Source organism: Notamacropus eugenii, chromosome 6 (genome assembly GCF_028372415.1).
Source record: "Notamacropus eugenii isolate mMacEug1 chromosome 6, mMacEug1.pri_v2, whole genome shotgun sequence".
Classification (NCBI taxonomy): Eukaryota; Metazoa; Chordata; class Mammalia; order Diprotodontia; family Macropodidae; genus Notamacropus; species Notamacropus eugenii.
In genome coordinates this window covers 19,235,494-19,247,312 of record NC_092877.1, presented here as the reverse complement: position 1 = coordinate 19,247,312, position 11,819 = coordinate 19,235,494, and positions in this window count along the sequence as shown.

Below are 11,819 nucleotides of genomic sequence, written 5' to 3'. Positions count from 1 at the left end.
ACTGATTACCAGACTGAAGGTCTAAAGAACCATTGTGTGACCTCATTGTTGTGTACCTGTGAAACCTGGACAATATACTAGTGTCATGCCAGGAAACTGAATCACTTCCATTTCAGTTATCTTAGAAAGATTTTGAAGATCACCTGGCAAGCAAAGATACTGGATACTGAGGTCCTTTCTCAAGTTGAACTGCCAAGCATTCATTCAGACTTTACTGCAGAGAGCACAACTCCAATGGGCTGACCACATCATTCAAATGCCCAAATGTATGTTTGCATAAAAGACTATCTCAAAGAGAACTAACACAAGGCAAGTGCTCACATGGGGGTCAGAAGAAGAGATACAAGGACATTCTCAAGATCTCTCTGTAGAACTTTGACATGGGAGACATTGGCGAAGGACTGTCCAACACAGTATGCCCTCATCAAAGAAGGAACTCTGCTCCATGAGTAGAACAGAATTGCAGTGGCAATGTGCAAGTGCAAGTCATCCTCCTCCATCTTGTCTTCTCCAGAAGATTGTCCTCTCTGTGATTACTCTCTCAGTCTTCAATCTCTTCCTGTCTACTGGTAGTTTCCCTACTATGCACAAACATGCTCACTTCTCCCCTATCCTCAAAAACTCTCATTTGATCCATCCCTTTCCAGTAGCTATTGTCCTATACTTTTCTCCCTTTCATTACTAACCTTGAGAAGGCCACCTACAATAGGAGCCTCCAATTACTTCCTTATGAATCTCTTCTTAACTTTGTAGTTAAGGTTCCAACTTCATCTTTCAAATGAAACTATTCCCAAAAAAGTTACCAATGATCTCTAAATGACCAAATCTAATGGCCTTTTCACAATCTTCATCTTTCTTGACCTCTGACATTTTTGATCACCCTGTTCTTCTTGATACACTCTTCTCTCTTGACATTGCTCTCCTCTGGTAATCCTCCTACCCATATGACTACTCCTTAGTCTCCTTCACTAGATTTTTATCCCCCAATGTTCTGTCCTGGGATTTCTCTTCTCCTTCTATACTATTTCACTTGGTGATCTCATTAGCTCTCATAGATTCAACTGGTATCTCTATGTAGATGATTCCCTGATCTATTTGTCCATCCCTAACATTCTCTCCTGAATTATGATCTGGTTTCTTCAACTGCCAGTTGGATATCTTAAACTCAGCATGTCCAAAATTGAACTAATTATCTTTCTCCTAAAGCCTCCTTTTCTTTTACTGTTGAGGGTAACATCATCCTCCCAGAAACCTACTTTCACAGCCTTGTCATCCTTGACTCTTCAGTCTCTCTCATCACCCCATAGCTATTCACTCATCAAGTACTATTAATTTGACCTTTGTAGGATCTCCTCTTTCCTCTGACATTGCTGCTTCCTGGTACAGGTCCCTATCACCTCATGCCTAGACTATTACAATAGCCTTTTGGTTCATCTGTCTGCCTCAATTTCCTTCCCACTCTTGTCCATCATCCTCAGCTGAGACCAAATACTTAGGTCTGACCATGTAATCCTTCTCCCTCCCATTCAATCAATTCCAGTGACTCCCTATTATCTCCAAGATCAAATATAAGACCCTCTATTTGGCTTTTAAAGCCCATCATAATGAATCCTCTTTCTACTTTTCCAGTTCTTCCTACCACATACTCTTCAATCCAGTGACACTGAATGAACTCTTTGTTGTTCTTTGCATAACACACTCCATCTCCTGAATCCTGACATTTCCTGTGGCTGAAATTCTCTCCCTTTTAATCTCTGCTTCCTAACTTCCTTTGGGTCTCAAATAAAGTTTTGTCTTCTACAAGAAGTCTTTCCCTAGCCCCCTTAATCTTAAAGCCTTCCCTCTGAAATGTTCCTGAATTTATGCTGTCTATATCTTACTTGGACATACTTGTTTTCATGTTGTTTCCCCAGTTAGATTGTGAGCTCCTCTTTTATATGCCCAGCTCTTAGCATAAGTGCTTGCTAGCTGACTATCAGGATTCCTTCCTCATGGAACTGTCAACATAGAAGGGGTAGACTTTTTTTCATACTATGTGTCCCTTTCTTTTCTTTGATGGAGTGGGGGACATTTTGGTCTGGACCAGAGCAAGAAAAGAAATGAGGACTTCTTAGGAGAGACACTCCAGGGTGAAACCGTGGCTCTACTCCTTGCCAGGGTCAATGATGGAGTCCACTCACTCTCCTTCAAGAAGGGATTACGTAGTCCAGAAATGCTTGCAGGTCCCTGTTAGCCACAAGACAGACAAGATTGAGGAAAGCCTCAAGCATCTCTCTTGTGGTTAAATCCACTCCCCGCTCTGGATTATTCATTACCTGAGAGGTCCTCAACCACCGCCTGAACACTGGTCCTGCTGGATGCATGAGTGGAATCCTGAATCTTGAACAGTATCTACACTCCTTTGTCCACTCAAAGAAAAACTGATTGTGTATTTCCTAGAACTCAAGAATTTTAAGCAGTTTGTCTAGGAATTTCCAGGGTGTAGAAGGGCAGTAGGAGAGTAGTTATATTACATAGCTTTCTTGTTATTTATTTGTTCATTGATTCTAGGCCAAGAGTAAAATCACTGTATTCTTTCACTGATGTTTGCTTCTATGGAGACTTGACTCCCTTATGCCGCAGTCATATATCCATTTCTAGGAGGAGGTGGTAGTACTATGTACTCTGCCGTACCTGGAATTCAGAAGTGCTCTTATTGGGTAGGGACCAGACATGTGATTTAATTGATAAAGATAATGGTAGAGGAAAGCCACTCTACCAATGTAAGTTGGCCCTCTTCTACATTTTATGAGTTATCTAAAAGAATGAGAGGTTAAGCAATGTCCAGGGTCACACAGCCAGTATGTCAGAAGTGGGACTTAAAGTCAGCCTTTACCAACTGGAAGGCCAGTCTCTATCTACTATGCAATGCTCAATTCCACCCACAGATGACAAGTCAGTGCTGCCTCAGTGAGAGATGGATCTGGAGAAACATTAATTCTCTGAGAACCATGGGTATGTCTATCCAGTGGAGTACATGCAATTAACTCCTAGGGATAAGTATGGCACAAGCCCAGCCTCAGATCCTCTTTACTGAACAGCATCAGGCAACAGCCACTCATGTTGATTTCCCATATACAGCACCATGGGCAAATCACTTAAACTCCCTGAGTCTCATTTTCCTTGTCTATAAAGTAGGGATCCTAATACTTGTAGTACCTACTTCACAGAATTGTGATGAAGCTCCAATGAGATGATTTATGTAAAACACTCTACAATCCTGCAAGTACTATAGAAATATCACCTATTATTATTTTCTCAAGTGATTTGGGAATAGTTTAGGTTTGAATGAGAAGAGGGAGGGGAGTCAATGTTCAGGAAACAAAAACAAAAACATATCATAGAAACCTTTCTTTGGCACCAAGATGGTCACAAAGCATTTGATGATATCCCACCAATGAGAGAAATGAATCCCTAGGAGTTCTCGACGTTTTTAGAATCATGAACCCTTTTGCCAGTATGATGAAACCTGGGACCCCTTCTCAGAATAATTTGTTGCCTACATTCATAATTAAAGAAAATTTACTGAATTTACTGAAAATAAAGATGTAATTTTTTTCCCATCCATAGTCATAGAACCTCTGAAATCTATCCAGGTACACCTTTGGGAGTTTGTAGACTCCGGGTTAAGAATATCTACCCTATAGCTAGTTCTTCCCTATGCTTTATCTCTCTACTCCCAAACTCTAACTTTTGTAGGGAATTCTACCCCTACCCCAATATATCTATTTTTTTTTTCCACAAGTCCATGGAACCCAGTCATGTTGGTGGATGTAGGCTAGTGGGATGGTGTTGGAGTTCTATACGGATAGCTAACTGGTTATGGGCTGATGCAAGAAACACAATGAATGTTGAAAACCATCTCACAATGTAATAATCAATGGGTAATATGAGCTAGGGGTTAGTTCAATAAAATGTGAAGGTTTTATTAATGACCCTGTCTGCTGTCCAACATCACATTTCATTTTCTTTTCCAAGGCCTCATGTTGGTGGGCCCGAGAATAAATTCTCGATGAAACCTCCATCATATGTTTATAAATACACTAACATTAGCATTTTACTTCCTCATAAATTTGCTCCAAAGAGTCAAGTGAAAGATAGAGAGCCCTGTAAAACAATGATATATCCTCAGCTCGCCAGCCTTGACTAGCGGTCCATTCATTCTGATGGCTGTTCCTCAAACATCGCTCCCTCCTGCTCATGCCCCCTCATTTAAAATCCATTTTAATTTAAAGATGAGCGAGGCAGTCCTAGTGGTACATTTACTCATCCTAGTTATATATCATGGAGCAAGGAAAAGAAAATTGTTTAATCTAGAGATACGGTTCAATGTGGTCACCACTGAACAGTGGAGTAATTACCATATCAGCCCCGCTAAAAATGCACTCAGGGTGTTCTGTGACCTATCATGTGCTAATCTGCATGGTGAAGTATAGCTTCATAACTATAAATTGCTGACTTAATTAAAACCAGGACCTTTCTGTCATTTAATTACAGGGAGAAAGGTTATTGCTTAAATGCAATTTTCCAAATGTGATTTCTTAACAGTTATTAACAGCTTCACCATCATTTATTGTTTCAGATTTTTCAATTTGAAAATAGTCCCCGTGACAGAAGTAATGACTTCATGAAAAACTCAATCTAGGGGGAGGCGAGCGAGACAATTTGTTTCTCCTAAGTGGAGCAGACAGGAAACTTGAAAATGTCACGGAAGGATCCTGCCATTGCTCTCACTTCGGAGGAGTAATTAAAACTGACGAGGTTGGATGAAAGGTGAAGAGATGGGGTTTATGACCATTTCAAGGGGTCCTCCTCCATCCCTTCCTTGGGAAGGGTCTACACAAAAGCTCTCTTTTAAGACCTGAATACTTTGATGAAAGTACCCTCCAAATGGGTATTCCTTCCTCTGAGGCAGATCTTGACCTTTCCAAACCTTAGTCTCATGAGACACTGAGTTGGAAAACAAACAAACAAATAGAAAACCTCATAGTTAATGTGTGACAAATACATAGTCCACTGCTGGATCTATATTTTAAATTCTTTTACTTCAATTACAGACCCCAACAAGGTTCTTTCCTGTTTCATCCACCTACCTTATTAGTGTGGATTTAACCATTTCTTAGCAAAAATACTGGAGTAGCTTGCCATTTTCTTCTTCAGCTCTTTTTACAGATGAAGAAATTAAGGCAGACAGGGTTAAGTGACTTGCCCAGGGTCACACAACTAGTAAGTGTCTGAGGCCAAATTCTGAACTCAAGAAGATGTTTCTTCCTGACTTCAGCCCTGGCACTCTGTCCACCACTGCACTTAGATTCCAGTATCTGTGTCTAAATGGATTCCTATTCCCCTACCTCCACCCCAATAAAACTTTAAGTTTCATTTTTTTTTTTTTTTTGGTCTTTGTATCTAGCATAATCAGCACAAAGATTCTCTATTTTTCTTTGTCTTAGACCCTTGTGGTAGTCTGGTGAAGTCTATGGATCACTTCTCAGAATAACATTTCTAAATGCATAAATGAAAATACATAGGATTATGAAGAAAAGCAATGGATATTGAAATTGAGTCTATAGACAAGAAAATTGCAGTCTCATGTGATCTAGGAAGAGATCTACTAACTTTATCAATTTCTTTTTTTTTCCAGCCAAATTAAAACAAAGTTTATTAAAGATTTCCCATATTGTGTTGACTCTTAAGGAGCCTAAGCATTTGTGAAGCTTTTATTAAGAAACGGGCCAGATACAGTCTGAGCTAGATTGAATCTGAGCTAGACTTTATTGAACCTTTATGGAGGCTATATGGATCTTATATACAGAAAGACTGTGGGAGTAGTCTGGGGATTCCAGGGTCTTAATGGGAGTAGTCTATTCATACCCTGGTAACTTTATTAATTTCAAAATGATGATGAACTTAAATGACATTTAGAGATATCTTTGAAACTGAAATGTGAAATATTAGTGATTTCCATTGGTGACACAATTATGGGTTTTGCAGCTACTGTGATGGTTTGTTGCCTACAATCAGAATGGAAGGAAATATAAATTTTCAGTGAGAAGTTAGTGAAGATAAAAATGTATTTTTTCCACAACCAAGTATACAGAGGTCTTGAAATTGATCCGTAACCCTCCCCTTCCCACCTCCACTCCCCCATCCTGTGGATCCCAGGTTAAGGACTCCAACCTCACCCAATACCTGGTATAGGTAGCTATTGATTTTGTTTTACTGCATCTGTGATTTCATTGGTGAAATTTTTTACTAAGAAAACTCTCTCTCCCAGTGTTGGTCACCACCTCCTCTATAACTTAAGAGTCTCGGAGAGTTGTCTAGAAAACTGAGAAGTTAATGACTATTTCAAGGTCATACAGCCAGTAAGGACAGACTTGAACATGGAACTTTGTGATTCCATGACTGGCCCTCTATTTCTTTGACTTCTATGCACCTGGCACATACTTGGCACTTTATAAGGACTCTTGAATCAGTGAATGGGTAGGCGTGACAGATCTTCAAAAGCCTCCACACAAGGATGAAGCATTGAAGGAGGACCTTAGGGCAGGATTACGAACTATGCAGTGGGAAGACAGGTTGATCATTATTATGCATGCCATCTTGGGCCAAAGCTTAAAGCTGCATCTCTGGGCACTTAGCTGGCAGATGTGAAATTAATTACTAGAAAAAAATGTGAAATAAGAACAATTAACTTTATTCTGTATCAATGTATAATTTATATATTTCTTTTAAAAATACATGTCATCCTAGAGTATGATAGAATGGGGGCTGTACCGAACTTTGGGGAGAGCTGGGGTTGTGCCTCTCTTAGGATACAGCCTGGAGAGGAGGAAGCCCATTCCAGTATATCACAAGGCTTCTTGGTCGCTAAAGTTCTGGCCACTTCTGGTCAAAGGAAGGGAGGCTGGGAACCGTAGAAGATAAACACACGAAAGCAATGAAGGGTGGGGGGTGGAGTAGGCTTCAGGACCCCAGAAGGTTTCTAGGCTGCTCAAAGACAAGAAAAAACTCCTGAGACAAGGCTTCTGCCATTGACAGAGGAAAGAATCGCAGAGGGGAGGCTAGTGTACCTTGAAACAAAATTTTCTGCTTGGGGGCAAAGCCCCAGTAGCTGTGCCTTGGCCATGGCTCTGACTGAGGTGGTGTTTTTTTTTCTGACTCTGTCACTTTGTAGTTGGGGGTAAATCATTAACTTCTCTGTGCCTCAGATCCAAGACAGAGAGAAAAAGAGATGGACAGACAGACACAAAGGGTCAGAGACAAAGAGACAGAGAAAGAGACACAGAGACAGACAGAGACAGAAACACACCGAGAGAGAGAGAGAGAGAGAGAGAGAGAGAGAGAGAGAACCAGGACTGGAATCAAGAGCACTCATCTTCTTGAGTTCAAATCTGGCCTCAGAAACTTACTAGCTATGTGACTCTGGGCAAGTCACTTCACCTCCTTTGCCTTAGTTACTCATCTGTAAAATGAGTTGGAAAAGAAAATGACTAACAACTCTAGAATCTTTGCCAAAAAAAAAACCTAAATGGGATCAGAAAGAATCAGACATGACTGAAAGTGACTGAACAAAAACAAAAAGGAATATATGTCTGGAAAAAGCAACTAGCCACACAAGAGCAAGAGATCTCCATTAGACAGACAATCTATTTGCTCCACTGATATCTGAGCATTTTTCATTCTTTTTTAAAAATTAAATTAATTTTCAACCAACAAACCTTTTATTTGATCTCCTCATCCCTGTTGAAAATGAATAGAAAAACAAATCCTTTGTTACAAATATGTATAGTCCAGCAAAACAAATTCCCATGCTGACCATGCCCAAAAATGGACTTCTCATTTGATCCTCTCAACAACCCTGGAAAGTTGGTGGTATTATTTCCATTTTACAGATGGGGAAACTGAGGAAGACAGAGGCTAAGTGACTTAGTCACATAGCTAGTAAATGTTTGATTTGAACCAAATTCTAACCCAGATATTCCTGTCTCCAGGTCTTTGCTGACCACATAATACATAGGATTACAGAAATTCCAGACGATGGGAGGGGCCCCTTGTGGAGGATTTACAGGCCAATAATAATGGCGGTGATAAAGATAATATAACAATAATGAGTAACTTCTTGTAGTGTTTTAAGGTTGGCATGGGACTTTATATATATTAGGGGATAGGAAGGATACAAGCATTTATTAAGTGCTTACTATGTGATAGGCAAAGTCCTCTACATATGTTATTTCACTGGATCCTCACAAATCTTGAAGGTAGGTACTATTTTACAGTTGAGGAAATTGAGGCAGGCAAAGGTCACATGACCTACCTGGAGTCACATAGCTAGTAAGTAAGTGTCTGGGATGGGATTTGAACTTAGGTCTTCCTGGTTCCAAGTCCAATTCTCTATTCTCTGTGCCACCTATTTTATCCTTACAACAATCCTGCTGCTAAACCCTGGGCATGCTTAAGTAATTTGCCCAGGGTCACATAACTAGAATCTGAGACGGGATTTGAACTTAGGTCTTCTTCCCAGTCCAGCATACTTGATAAGACATATGGATGGGCTTCAGTCTTCCTCATTAGAAGGACTACCTCTATGAGAGGCAATGCAGATGTATAAAAATGTGGCACAGTCTGGACAATGTAGCATCAAAACATTTTCATTTGCCTGGAATAGTTCATTTTTGCATGTGCTTGCTGGGATATTCTTTTTCATTTTAATTTTGAGATCATTGTACTCCTTGATGGATAGTCATCAGAATAATATTGATATTAAAGAAACTGGTTTTTATGGAAGCACTTTATAAACAGGATTTCACTTGATCCTCATAACTATACTGGGAAATAAGAGCTATTATTATCATCCCCATATTACAGAGAAAACTGAGGTTCAATGATTTATTCAGGATCACACAGCTAGTAATTATCTGAGGTCACATTTGAACTCAGGTCCAGGGATCTCTCCACCCAGAAAACTTTCCCTTCAGATTTTATGTCTCTCTAATATACTTAACATCAATCAGACCACAAGTATCTTTTTTTCTCAAGAGAGAAGGGAGCACTTGGAAGTTTTTGGTTTTTTAATAGCATTTTATCTTTCACAATTATATGTAAAGACAATTTTTAGCAATCATTTTTATAAAATTTTGAGTTCCAGATTTTTCCCCTCTCTGCTTTCCCTCCCTCCCTTCTTCCTAAAGTGGTAAGCAATTTGATATAGGTTATATATGTGCAGTCATGTTAACCACATTTCCCTATTAGTTACAGTTGTGAAAGAAGAAACAGACCAAAAGGAAAAAATTGTGAAAAAAAATTAAGTGAAAATATTGCTTTGATCTGCATTCAGATTCCCTCAGTTCTTTCTCTGGATGTGGATAGCATTCCATCAGGAGTCCTTTATGAATTGTCTTGGATCATTATATTGCTGAAAAGAGCTGTCATTCCTAGTTGATTATCACACAACGTTGCGGTTTCTGAGTGCAATGTTTTCCTGGTTTTGTTCATTTCATTTTGCATCAGTTCATGTGAGACTTTCCAGGTTTTTTTCTGAAATCTTCCTGCTCATCATTTCTTATGGAACAATAGTATTCCATTGCATTCATATACCATAGCTTGTTCAGTCATTCCCCAATTGCTGAGTTTGCCCTCAATTTTCAATACTTTGTCACCTCAAAAAGAGCTCCTACAAATATTTTTGTACATGTGGGTCCTTTTCCCTTTTTTATGATCTCTTTGGGATACAGACCTAGCAGTGGAATTGCTGGATCAAAGTTTGGGCATAGTGCCAAGTTGCTCTCCAAAGCGTCTGTATCAGTTCACAATTCCACCAACAGTGCATTAGTGTCCCAATTTTCCTGCATCCTCTCCAACATTTTCTTTTTTCATTTTTGTCATATTAGCCAATCTGACAGGTGTGAGGTGGTACCTCAAAGTTGTTTCAATTTGCATTTCTCTAGAGAATAGTGATTTAGAACACTTCCTATAACTATAGATAGCTTTGATTTTTTCATCTGACAACTGTCAACCACAAGCGTTTTCAAGAACCTACTGTGTGCTGGGCACTGTACTAGGTACTAAGAATACAAAGAGAAAGAATGAATCTCTAATCACAAAGATCTTATCATTTAATATTTTGCATTATGTATTCTGTTCTTCTGTTTTCTCATTTCATCCTCCCATTGCATTATTTGCTCCATGGGTGGAGGCAACGTGTCTCAAGTTTTATATTCATCTCATCAATAAACACAATGCTCCACATATGGCACAGGCTTCACAATGTTTGGTGACTGTATGAATGAATGAGAGCCAGTTTAGCATAATGGATAGAGAGCCAGCCATGAAGCCAAGAAGACGCTGACCTACATTGATGGAGAGACTTTTCTCACCTGGGAGTTCTATATACTAATAAAATTGCAGGTCTAGTCTCTATGCTATGAAGGAATAATATATATTGATGGACCAATAGAGCACTAGACATTTTGACATGATCCTGTTCAAATGTGTGCTTCATTATATAGATGGAGCTAGAAAAGTTCACCAGGATATAAAACTAAAGATGGGATATTAGGACCTACTGACTAGTCCAATGTCGTGTGACCTGGAGCAAGTCACTTCTCTCCAGTCCCTCATTACTTCTTCTGTAAAATGAGAGAGTGACCATCTAACCATCAATTCTCTAACTTTAAGAACTAATGATCCTATAAACTATGTGTCCAGATCCCTAGACTGTCTGCTCTTCAAAGACCAATATGGTCTCAGTTTGGAGAGATCCATCACAAAGAGAGTGACCACTAAGTGATGCATTTTTTGGCCATGGTATGCCACCCAGTTGAAGATATCCAACAATCTTGGTTCACATGAAAATTCAAGAAACAATAATTAAATATCTATTGTGCCCAAGGCAGTATAAATTCAAACCTGAAAATGCCACTGCTTACACTGAATGGAGGTAGGAAATGCAGCATGTACATTTCTTTAGTCCTTTATCATTTATTTATTTTTAACGTTAATCTAATTTTTAAAATTGCGTTCTAAATTTTCTCCCTCCCTTCTGTCCCTCCACCACCCAATGAGAAGGTAATGATACCCATTATGCACAGCACATACATTTCTCCAACTTGACCAAACTCGATTTTGTTGCTCCTTCATCCATAGGTGGAGACAAGACAACTGTCTTGTATGAATATAAGATACTCAACAATTTCTGTATTCGTAGCCTGTGGACAATCTGACGATAAGCCCCTCTGAACTTAGTGAGGCTGGTTCTCAGATAACAGGTATACATAAAATCCAATTCTAAGTCTTCACTCAAAACCTTTATATCTTAGTAATAATAATAACTAACATTTATATAGCTCTTACTATGTGCCAGGCATTGTGCTAAGCACTTTACAGTTATTATATCTCATTTGACCTTAGTAGAAGTTGATCTCTGTAGAAGCTGACAAAAATTGAGCTCCATTAACATGGCCTTCAAGGACTCAAGGTCACCTCCAAGATACAATGAGGTATCAGAGGGAGATTTTAACGTAATGGTTAGGTAAGGTCATCACCATCCTCATCATTGGTAGTGATAATGTATCTCACATTTACATAGTATTTTAAGGCTTACAAAGTGTTTCATATATGTTAACTCATCTGATCTCACAACAACCCTATGAGGTAGGTGCTGGTATAATTCCCATTTGATAGTGGAGGAAATAGAGCTACTCAGAGGGTAAATGACTTGCCTGAGGTCACACAGCTAGCAAGTGTTGAGGCTAGATCTGAACTCAGGTCTTTCTAGTTCC